This window comes from Salvia splendens, chromosome 4, assembly GCF_004379255.2.
Source record: "Salvia splendens isolate huo1 chromosome 4, SspV2, whole genome shotgun sequence".
Classification (NCBI taxonomy): domain Eukaryota; kingdom Viridiplantae; phylum Streptophyta; class Magnoliopsida; order Lamiales; family Lamiaceae; genus Salvia; species Salvia splendens.
In genome coordinates this window covers 16,586,690-16,598,341 of record NC_056035.1, presented here as the reverse complement: position 1 = coordinate 16,598,341, position 11,652 = coordinate 16,586,690, and the positions used below count along the sequence as shown (strand labels likewise).

General features: G+C 37.4%; 1 long non-coding RNA gene across 1 annotated transcript; it reads left to right on the top strand.

The window, feature by feature from the left end:
- Window positions 1-4,769: 4,769 nt before the first annotated feature.
- LOC121800541 lies at window positions 4,770-8,151 on the top strand. The gene is made up of 3 exons (XR_006050535.1): window positions 4,770-4,906; window positions 4,994-5,078; window positions 7,994-8,151. It is a non-coding gene; the product is annotated as an uncharacterized LOC121800541 (long non-coding RNA).
- The last annotated feature ends 3,501 nt before the right edge of the window (window positions 8,152-11,652 follow it).

Here is an 11,652-nt window from a genome sequence, read left to right as displayed (position 1 = left end):
TAAGAATAGCGGAAAGATGATTGAATGACATCTTGATTTGGATTTAGCTGAGAAAAATAATAGCTTATTGTTACAAACTATGTAAGATTCTAAAGAGTAAAAACCATTAAAATAGTTTAGACTCTCACAACAGTTAAATAGAATTAAGAATGCCTCTAGGGAGGTCAAGTAAAAGATTCGTATTTAACAAAATTCTGGTCACAATATCGATGAATAGTCCAGAGACTACTAAGGTGGCATGGCCGCCAAACGTTGCCTAAGATTATAGCATTGAATATTGACCCCAAAAATTTCATTCTGTATTGATACTTCTTCTAGGGAAGGTCGCACGCCACAAACAAAATTCTACAGTTATCTCACAAGTCAATTTCATCTTTTGAACTCTGCAATTTCTTAGGATTAAAGCTCCCACTAAGGTGGGCCGCGATAATATTAGAAATCACGTCTAGATAAAATTTAACTTTATTTTGAGAAATCTAACCAATGAACTTGCTATTTTTTAGGATTAAGGCTCTTACTAAGGTGAGTCGCGTTAATATTGGAAACCGCTTCATACATAGACTAATTCTTTGGAGACCATATACGACAGAGATCGTAATTATCGCTTAGTTATTTTAAGGTATGGTTTTTCTTTTAATTATCACTTAAGTGAATTAGGCAGAAAGTTCATTTATATTAATTTCAAATTAATAGGTAGTTCTATTAAATTCATGAAATTAAACTAAGATAATTAAATAATTTGATTAATTAATAAATTATAAATAATTAATATAATATTTTACTTAATTAGTATTAATCGATTATTATTAATGTATAATCATTATTATTATATTACTTTTCCATTTGGTTTTGGAAATCTAGATATAATAGAATTTAGATGAAAAATACTTATCCAAATAATCTTATCATGTATTCTAGATAAATGAAATTTATCAATATCTTATAGATAAGGATTATAATTCAAACTTATCTATATCATAATAAGTACATATTTTATGGATATAATCTATATTAAATTCCAATTTATTTATTCCATACAAAAATATGGAATCCTAGATTTATAAAATTTATTTGAACAACCAAATCTAATCTATCAAAATCCCTAAGATATAGATTAAAATTCAAACCTAAGTTAAATCTTAATAAATTTATTTAATGATATTCCATATAATAATTAATTTTAATTTTAGTTACACAGCATTTGACCGATTAAAATTTAAATCAAATGCTAACTAAAACTACTCAAATTAATTTTCTATCAAGACATGGAGTCTCAATAATATTTTAGGCAACAAACAGATCACATATTTAAATATGCATGCAACAAAATAGTCCCATTCTGCTCAACACGTAGTCAGTTTCATAATCACGCAATAAGCACTTGTTCACAAAACATGCAAACAAATATCACGCAACGACCAATTGTATTTGAAAACAAATTAGTTTCAAAATACACGTAATGATATAAAATAGAAACCCATCCAACAAAATCATCCTTAATTCACGTAAAAACAGAAACTGAAGCAGTTTCACAGATCTTGCGGCTACACTCAGCCCTGCTCTCGGACGTGAAAACACGTCCAGCAGTAGCCTCCGTCGGAGCTAGAAACTGATCGCCGCTCTCGCCCGAGAAGACTCGGTCAGCAGCACCAAAACACCTGTCGACTCCGCTGAATGCTGTGTCTGACGCAACAGGCTGCTCTCGGCCGGAAAACACGACCAGCAGCTTCTTCCGCATCACGGGAATCGCCGGCGCTGCTCTCGGCGTGAAGAACTGCCAGCAGCGCCCTTCGGCTCCCACTGATCCAGCCTCCTCGTCGACCATCCAGCCCCGTAACATGGTCGACAAATGGCGTGTGATCCGGAGCTGCTCTTAGCCTTAGACGGCCAACAACTCCCACGGATGTTTTCGTGAATTACTGATCAGCCATTGAAGACACATGATTGTCCAGCCCTAAGAATGAATTCGTAGGACACAACCAAGTCTCTACATTTCGAATTTAGAAGCTGTTCTAAGGACACGATCAGCCCTGGTGCAAGCGCCGGCTGCTCATGACCGAAAAATCCTAGTTCGAATGTTTCAAATGTTCATAGTTCAACAGTTCTAAATTCATTACCGAATTAATTGAACACTAAACATGCATCAGAAACTAAAAAAACATGCTATTCATACAATCAAAGCACATAGTAAATCAAACAATTAGAGCCTATCTGATACCGATTGTTGGTTTTGCAGCGGAAATCTATTTAGTTTGATTGAAAGATTTATATCTAAACATGTTTTTATCCGATTGTAAACTAGAAACATGTTCATAAACATATAACCACAGATCATACTGAATATATATGCAATTAAATACAACGATTTTACCATATGAATTCAAGTAATTGAATTCGAACTCTTTCTTCAATCGTTCTCTATCACGGATCTTCTGATTTGTTCCCTTTAACTCGAAATTGACCTTTGTGTGGGCAAAGCTTGTCAAGTCCTCAAAAGTTGGAGAAGAATTTGAAGACAGAAATCTCGACGGAAGAGAACCGTATCTCACAAATTGCAGAGCACGAAATTTTGTGAATTAATACCGCCTGTCTTCTTTTCTTCTCCCATTTATATTAAGTTAATTTTTTTTGGGCCAGACCAGGGATATGTGGAGGATTGGACTGGGCCACAATTCAGGCTTTCACTAATTAAATTAAAATTAATTTAATTCAAGCACAAACTTAAATATTATTATCATCCACTATAGATATAATATTGACTGCCCGTCCAAACCTAAATTACGAGTATTCTGGGACTTCCTCTTTAATTAAATCATTTCCCGTGTTTAAGATTTAAATATCCATTAATAATTTCTTTTTACAAGAGTGGTCTAGTTTAGAAACATTATTTATTATTCATAGAATAAATTCTAACTGGCCAATTTTCTGAATAATAAAATATTTTTCTAAACACCTCTTGAGGATATTATCATACTGGCCTCTCCCAGCACACGATTCATTGCAATAGCAATACTAGCAACACTTAGACATTAATGGTCATTACCCAATCTATCAGGATTCTTAGGCAACAAAATACCCTCACCATTTGATAAGTCAAAGTAGTTTTCAGTTAATATCGTATGCTCAATGTTATGTCAATAATGATTAAGAAATGAAAATCACCGAGACCTCATCTTTCAGTAAATAGCCAAGAAAGACTTATCTCACTGTTTGATCCTTTCAGTGCTATACCACACCGACGTCGTTCATTTCCTTAGGTAAGAAAACTTTCGGATCCTTTCCCTATAGGTGTTCAAAGCTTATATAGGTTGTGAAACAATTTTCCTTCTGCAAGAACCGACAAGTTACCTACTATAAACGCCGCTCACAACTTGTCTACTGTGCAGAAGACGTAGACTCATTTTGCTTAAACTATGTATTTAAATGGAAAACACATTTTAACATCTCATAAATACATATGTAATACATAAGCAAAACACAATGTAACAAAATATTATTTGTCATTAAATGGTAAAAATGGATAAAGAGTTATTACATATACAGCATTCGAAAGATGCTTTCAGTATACTAAACTCTAACAAGGTACATGCGGAAGCCTACCCCCAAGACTGCAACTATAGATGTTTCCTGGTATGTTGGACAGTATAGATTGCATGCATTGGGAGTGGAAGAACTGTCCCACCGCTTGGAAGGGGCAATACACGACCGGCTTCAAAGGCAAGAATCCCACAATGATCCTTGAAGCCGTAGCTGACTACCGGCTGTGGATTTGACATGCATATTTTGGGGTAGCCGGGTCGAACAATGACATTAACGTCCTCTAGTCGTCGCCCCTTTTCAACGAGCACTCCGTGGGCATCGGTCCGGCCATCAGTTTTATCGCCAATGGCAACCAGCATTATATGAGCTACTATTTGGCGGATGTGATATACCCTAGGTGGCCTGTCTTTGTGAAGACGATCAGATGTCCAATCGATGAAAAGAAGGTCTACTTTGCAAGCCGAAAGGAGGCAGCGCGCAAGGATGTGGAGCGGGCATTTGGTGTGCTCCAGGCTCGATGGGCGGCGGTGAAGGGTCCATCCCGTTTGTGGTATGACGACTGCATTGCTGATGTCATGTACGCGTGTATTATCATGCACAACATGATCGTCGAATAAGAAGGTCCAGAACTGAATGATTGGACGATGACGTCGGGCCAAGCCACGACGTGGCCACCGCCAGTGTACGAATGGGGATACCTCATGATGACGTCAGACGGCTCCAAGCATATGCATACATGCGCCAACAAGAAGCCCATATTCGACTCCTGCAGGACATAATTGAAGAGTTATGGGCGCGGAGGAGTGCACGTTGATATTTATAATGTAATTTGTTGAAATTGTTTTGTTTTAATTGTACTTTTTTTAATGTTTTTAATTTAATGAAATTATGATTGCAATTTGTCTGTATTCGTGTCAATATTTTAATTCCGTATTATTAAAGTGGGAATTTGTTTGTTGGGATGTCCTAGTGCTAGTCCACTATTGTGCAGTGGGATGTCCTAGTGATGTGACAATGGGGTGTGAAGTCATAGTGACGTGGCAGAATGTGTTTTTGGAAAGTCTTAGTGCTAGTATGTGGGGAAGTTCTTCCTATTGTGGATGCTCTAAGGGCATAGACTTAACCCGATTTGCCAAGACACCGAGCAAAACAGAGTAGTTAGGGCTTAATTGAATCTGTAATAAATCACCTGATCATTTCCGTTCACCCTAACAAAACAAGAACAACAATGGCATTGAGATCACTCGCTTCGCGTGTTGGATTAAGATTGATGATGGAGGGGAACCTCCGATCGTCCAGTTACAGCCTCCGCTACTTCAGCGATGGTAAAGGTCGTGTCCTCAGTAAGGAAACTGTTTACATTCAGGTTTCCAATCTCTCTCTCACACTCCGTGTTGGATTTAGCTAATTTTGGATATGATAATTATGTTTATTATTATGTACCTTCAATTAGATTGAAGAAAATGGAGAAAGAAAGGTTGGAGAAGCTCAAGAAGAAGGCGGATCTGGAAAAACCTGACAAGGACAAATCCGATAAGGTCATTTTTTTTATAGCTCGTGTTTCTCTTGATTTTTGTTTCCTTTTTGTTTTTAAAAATGCACTTCTTCATTTGTCACAATTTTTCCTGGATTAATTAGTACTACTACTATAATCATATTTGCTTGACAAGAGTATCAGCAAATCCTACACATAATTTACATCTTATATGCTCTGTTAGCAGCATTCGGTTTGTTTCATTTCAAACTAAACATTTGGAAAATGGGTTTGGATCACTGTAATTGAACATTCAGTTGTCATATTAAAGTGTTGACATTTGTGTTCTGATCTACTCCCTCCGTCCCAGTTTAAGAGTATCCGCAACGGCGGACGTCCCGGCGGACGTCGGGCCGGCGTGCCAAACGTCCGCCATTAGGCGAGCGACCGGCGGAGCGGACGCCGCTTGCGGACATCGGAGTTCCGCGGATTTCCGACGACGTCCGTCGGGACGTCCGTCATTACGTCCGCCATTGCGGGTTCCCGACGGACGTCCTTTTAATATATTTTTAAAATAACTCTATATATACGGCTCGTTGAACTTCATTTCATTCGCACCTCTTGTTTTAACGAGTTTCTCTATCTATACTTTCATTTCTTTTGAAGATAAATGGAGCACCACGATAGTGATTTCCCCGCCACGAGCGAGTCACAAACGCTGACGTTTCCCGTTAGAGTTGGGGGAAACGCCGGCGGAAGTGCACCGATGTCGAAACGACTACGTTTCTTTTTTAATAATTGTGTATGTTTTTTATTTTAAATAAAGTGGTTGTATTTTCTCCGTATTCGGGTCAAAATTTTAATTCCGTAAATTGTTTAATTTGGTGAATTTGTTAATTTTTATTATTGTGGATGTCCGTCGGGATATCCTTGGGGATGTCTGTCATTGTGCAGTGGGATGTCCTTATGACATGGCAGGAGGTGTTTTTGAGAAATCCATCGGGATGTCCGCCGAGACATCCGTCCTACTGTGGATGCTCTAAGAGTAAGATTTAGCTATGGCACGAGTTTTAAGAAATTGGTAGAGTGTGTAATAAGGCCATCCACAATAGGAATAGCTCAGCAATAGCCCAGCCATAGCCTAGCCACTGCCACATCATCAGCACTAAAAATCCTCCTGCCACATCATCAAAACAAGCAAATAGCCCAGCAATAGCCCAGCCATAGCCTAGCCACATACTATCCACATCACTATTAACAAATATATACAAAATGAAATAATTAACAATCACACAATATAAGGAATTAAATTTACGACACAAAACCAAGAAAATTCACTAATATTAATAAAATTTAAAAAGTACATTAATTAAAAAAAATTACATAATTAAAAAAAACTAACGGCGGGCAATCCTCCGCGCCCATAACTCTTCAATTAAATCCTTTTAGAGTCGAATATGAGCCGTCGTTTGGCGCATGTCGGCATATGCTTGTAGGAGGCCGGCTTCATCGTGAGGTACCCCACTCCGTACGTTGGAGGTGGCCACGCCGTGGCTTGGACCGGCTTCATTATCGTCGTTGACCCAATTGGTCAGTTCGCCACCTTCATCTTCGACAATCATGTTGTGCATGATAATACATGCGTACATTATATCAGCAATGCATTGGACATTCCACAAACGCGTTGGACCCTTAATTGCCGCCCATCGAGACTGGAGCACACCAAATGCGCGCTCCACGTCCTTGCGCGCCGACTCCTGCCGTGCCGCAAAGTAGGCCTTCTTCTCATCTCCTGGGCATCGGATCGTCTTCACAAAGACGGGCCACCTAGGGTATATCCCATCCGCCAAGTAGTAGCCCATATCATGTTGGTTGCCGTTGGCGACAAAACTGATTGCCGGACCGACGCCCTGGCACTACTCGTTGAAAAGTGGCGACGAGTTGAGGACGTTGAGGTCGTTGTTCGAACCAGCTATCCCAAAATACGTGTGCCAAATCCAAAGCCGGTAATCAGCTACGGCCTCCAGGATCATCGTGGGATTCTTTCCCTTGTAGCCGGACGTGTAGAACCCCTTCCAGGCTGCGGGACAGTATTCCACTCCCAATGCATACAATCTATGCTGCCTAACATACCCGGGAACCCATGCTGACTCCTGTGCATCTCACGTTGGTCGTATAGGCGTCCAACGCTTCGGCCATTCGACGTTCGTACTCCTCAGCATCCCCTCCGCTACCACCACTACCACCACCAGCGTTACTCATTCCGCGTTGTTGCTCTTGTACATAAATTAAGATAGAGAGAGTACTCGTTAAAACAAGTGATGCGAATGAAAATGACGAGCAAAGCGCGTATATACAGTGTTTCGGAAAAAAAAATTTAAATTTCGCCCTAGGCGGTGCGCTAGGCGATCCGGGCGCTGCAATAGCGCCGAGCGAACCGCCCAGCGCCGGCGCTATTTCTCTCTCCATTCGCCCGCTGGGCGACTGCAATAGACCGCCCAGCGAACCGCCCAGCGTCGGCGCTCGGCTGGGCGGCATTGTGGATGGTCTAAGTGAAGTGGGGTAATGGTTGTTGGAGTGTGTAATAATTGAAATGAGGTAGTGGAAAGTGGGACCCTTTTGACTTTTTGTATGTTTAAGATTTTGTTTTGTTTTATTTTTATGAAAATAATGACATTTGAGTGTAAATTTGATGAATAATGAAGTTAAATTTTATGTCTATGGTCAATTTTAAATGTGATTCTTAAACTGTGACAGACTTAAATGAAAAAATGTGACTCTTAAACTGATATGAGGAAGTATTTTTTAAACACATGAAACCAAATAAGGATTGAATCTAAGAATTATAGGCACATAGTGTCAATGAAGTTAAATATGAAAACCATTGAGGCTTCATTTAGTCTTTAATTTCATTTTACTATTAAGTCTTTAATAAGGGACGTGCTAACTAATCTTTACTTGTTTTTGTTTTGATTAAAGGCTGCGGAAGACACCGAAAAGAGCTGAAATTGGACGTCAGTTGTCGGTGACTAGCGATTCTCCTGGTTTGTTTCCCTAAGACAACATACATGCTTTCGCTCACTTAGATCTTGTTCAGGCTATGGCGTATGTACTAAAGTTACGTGACTAGTTGGTATTGTCCATTGACTTATGCCACAAATTCTGGTTTCAATATGATTGTATCTGACTAAATTATGGTATTTTTCCGTGAGACAGAGAGCATAAACAAATTAAATAACATTCCATTTGTCCATTATAGGGGCTTGAATTTTAAGAAATGTAATAAAAAAATAGATTAATAAAGTTAGTAGAATGTGAGTTTCATCAGAAACAACGTCGCTATAACTCGGCTTGGTGAATCCACACTTAATCTTGGCATGATCAATCCCACCATCTCCCTAATTGTGGTTCCTATTAAACTACTGTATTATACTATCACTAAAGGTGCAACAGCCCATTTGCATGTCGTTAGTTTGATAATTTAATCATTGATCAAGAGATAAACTATATTGAATTCAGACAACCTAGAGACAGAAAAGATAGGTCCACTTCCTGTGATATTATCGTCATTCAACTTTGACAACATCAACAAATTAACAAACTATGCTTTAATAAGTTTGTACAGATCCATCATCTTGTCATATTATAACTGCTCACGACGCTCTATATAAATACTGAAAGGATATGAGCTAAATTAGATTAATATAGATTAAATAATTATAGTTGGGCTATAATTATAATAGTCCATAAGCCCAATAATCATGGAACCCTAGTGACTCACCATCTATATAATGGTTATTTATTCTCCATTATGGGAGAAGAGAAATAGAGTAACATTAAAGAGAAAATACATAAAGCTTTGTAGAGAGAATTCCTAGCATTCTTCTACGGAGCAATTGTACCGGGATCAGGGGCGGAGGGAGGGTGGGGCCAGGGGGGCCCATGGTCCCCCCACTAATTCTTAAAAAACTTAGGGGTATTTTAGTAATTTCACAATAATTATAATTTATAATAAATATAATATTAGAGATAGGTTTCAGCAAAATATATATGAATCGTGCCTCTTAATTTAGCGTATTCATTCTGAGAAAATGAAGAATCTCCACTATTATCGAGTTGAGCTCTTTTGTTCTGTTATTGACTTGCAAGCTCAAGAGTTGAATCAACGTTTTGATGAAGTCAATACAGACTTAGTTTTATGCATGTCATGTTTTGATCCTAGGGATTTATTTTCTGCATTTGATTTGGAGAAGCTGCTTCGTCTTGCAAGGTATTATCCTTCTGAATTTTCTGAAGTAGCTTTGTCCGAGCTTAAAAGTCAACTTGAGAACTTTATTTTCGATGTGCGCATAGATGAAAAGTTTTCACAAATATCAGGAATCAGTGGTCTTGCTCAAAAGATGGTTTCTACAAGGAAACATGAAGTTTTTCCAATGGTTTATTCATTAGTTAAGTTGTCATTGATCTTACCAGTTGCCACTGCATCAGTAGAAAGAGCCTTTTCAGCAATGAAGATCATCAAGACTTCTCTACGTAATAGCATGGGAGACCAACTATTGAATGATTGATTAGTTCCTTACATCGAAAAGGATGTGTTTGTTAAAGTTACCAATGAAACTATTATGCAGCGGTTTCAGAAGATGAAGAATAGAAGACAAATGTTATGATGTGATTGCATTTGACTTTTACATTTTGAACCTTATAATTTAATTTATGTAATTTTTTTTGAAGTTTAATTTTGGACCCCCCATTATGAAATCTCTGGCTCCGCCACTGACCGGGATAGTTCCTGCATCGGATTGGATTGCACGTGGACCTCGATAGTAGTGGATTCAACTTGCAGGATTCAATCGTAGAAGAAAACAACACAACAAGTAAGATTTAGTTCCGTTGTGTATTACGTGCTCAACTTACAATATAATTATGAATCTAGATCTGTTATTCTTGTCTGCAATTTCCGCTGCGCTCATTAGATGAATACAAGAATTCCTAATTGTGGTTCCTATTAAACTACTGTATTATACTATCATTGAAGGTGCAGCAGTCCATTTGCATGTCGTTAGTTTGATAATTTAATCATTGATCAAGAGATAAACTATATTGAATTCAGACAACCTAGAGACAGAAAAGATAGGTCCACTTCCTGTGATATTATCGTCATTCAACTTTGACAACATCAACAAATTAACAAACTATGCTTTAATTAGTTTGTATAGATCCATCATCTTGTCATATTATAACTGCTGATGACGCTCTATATAAATACTGAAAGGATATGGGCTAGATTAGATTAATATGGATTAAATAATTATAGTTGTGCTACAATTATAATAGTCCATAAGCCCAACAATCATGGAACCCTAGTGACTCACCATCTATATAATGGTTATTTATTCTCCATTGTAGGAGAAGAGAAATAGAGTAACATTAGAGAGAAAATACGTAAAGCTTTGTAGAGAGAATTCCTAGCATTCTTCTACGGAGCAATTGTACCTGGATAGTTCCTGCATCGGATTGGATTGCACGTGGACCTCGATAGTAGTGGATTCAACTTGCAGGATTCAATCATAAAAGAAAACAACACAACAAGTAAGATTTAGTTACGTTGTGTATTACGTGCTCAACTTACAATATAAATATGAATCTAGATCTGTTATTCTTGTCTGCAATTTCCGCTGCGCTCATTAGATGAATACAAGAATTCCTAATAGTGGTATCAGAGCCCGGGGCTTGATTCATAATTAATTTTGTTTCCTAATTAATTTGAGGATGATTTTGGAAATCAAAACTCTGATTTGATTCTTTTAATTGATCTGTGAAAATTATATAATTTTGAATGAATATGTATCTCGTTAGTTTCGAACTTGCATTAGTGGAGACAAAACAGATCATATGATTAGGAGTATAGCAACGACTCAACGAGGTTGGATAGGAGTCTTTGTTGCTCAGATTGGAGGTTAGTGTTCCCTGATGTAGTGCATTTACTGAGGAAGGGCTGCTCGAATGGTTTGATTGGATGGTTCAAGACATAGCCTCGAGAATTTTCATGATTGACTAAAGGAAATTGCTTCCACCACTTACTTTTGCATGCGAGACCTTTTTGATTAAATATAATAACTAGAGAATGTATATGGCCAAGAGAAGGATTGAAGAAGATAGGTCTTTTATTTATGCGTAGCGTATTCTAATCGTGTTTCTTCTTCTACTCCGTACAAATTAAAGAAGAATTAATATAGATCAGAGAGTTAATATATTAATTAGATTAATAGATTGTGATTGATCTATATTATTTTAAATAATAATATTGTGTATCTAATATTGATTTTGAATTAATCATGTACAATTATTATGGTATAGATTATTATTTAAATTCATTAATTCGATTACTGAATACTAATAATAATAAATATATTATTAATATTAATTTGGAATTAATATTGATTATGTGATTATGTTAATTTAGAATTAATACATAAATTTTAAGTCCACATTCAATTAGAGAATAAAATTTGATTTTATTCATTGCGCATTATTTGATATCCTATGTGATAAGCATGCTATTTGATTTATGCTTATTTATTTAACTATAGTAGTTAGAGACTGTTTTATTGTCTGGGTAGGCGGCGCCCAGTATGTGT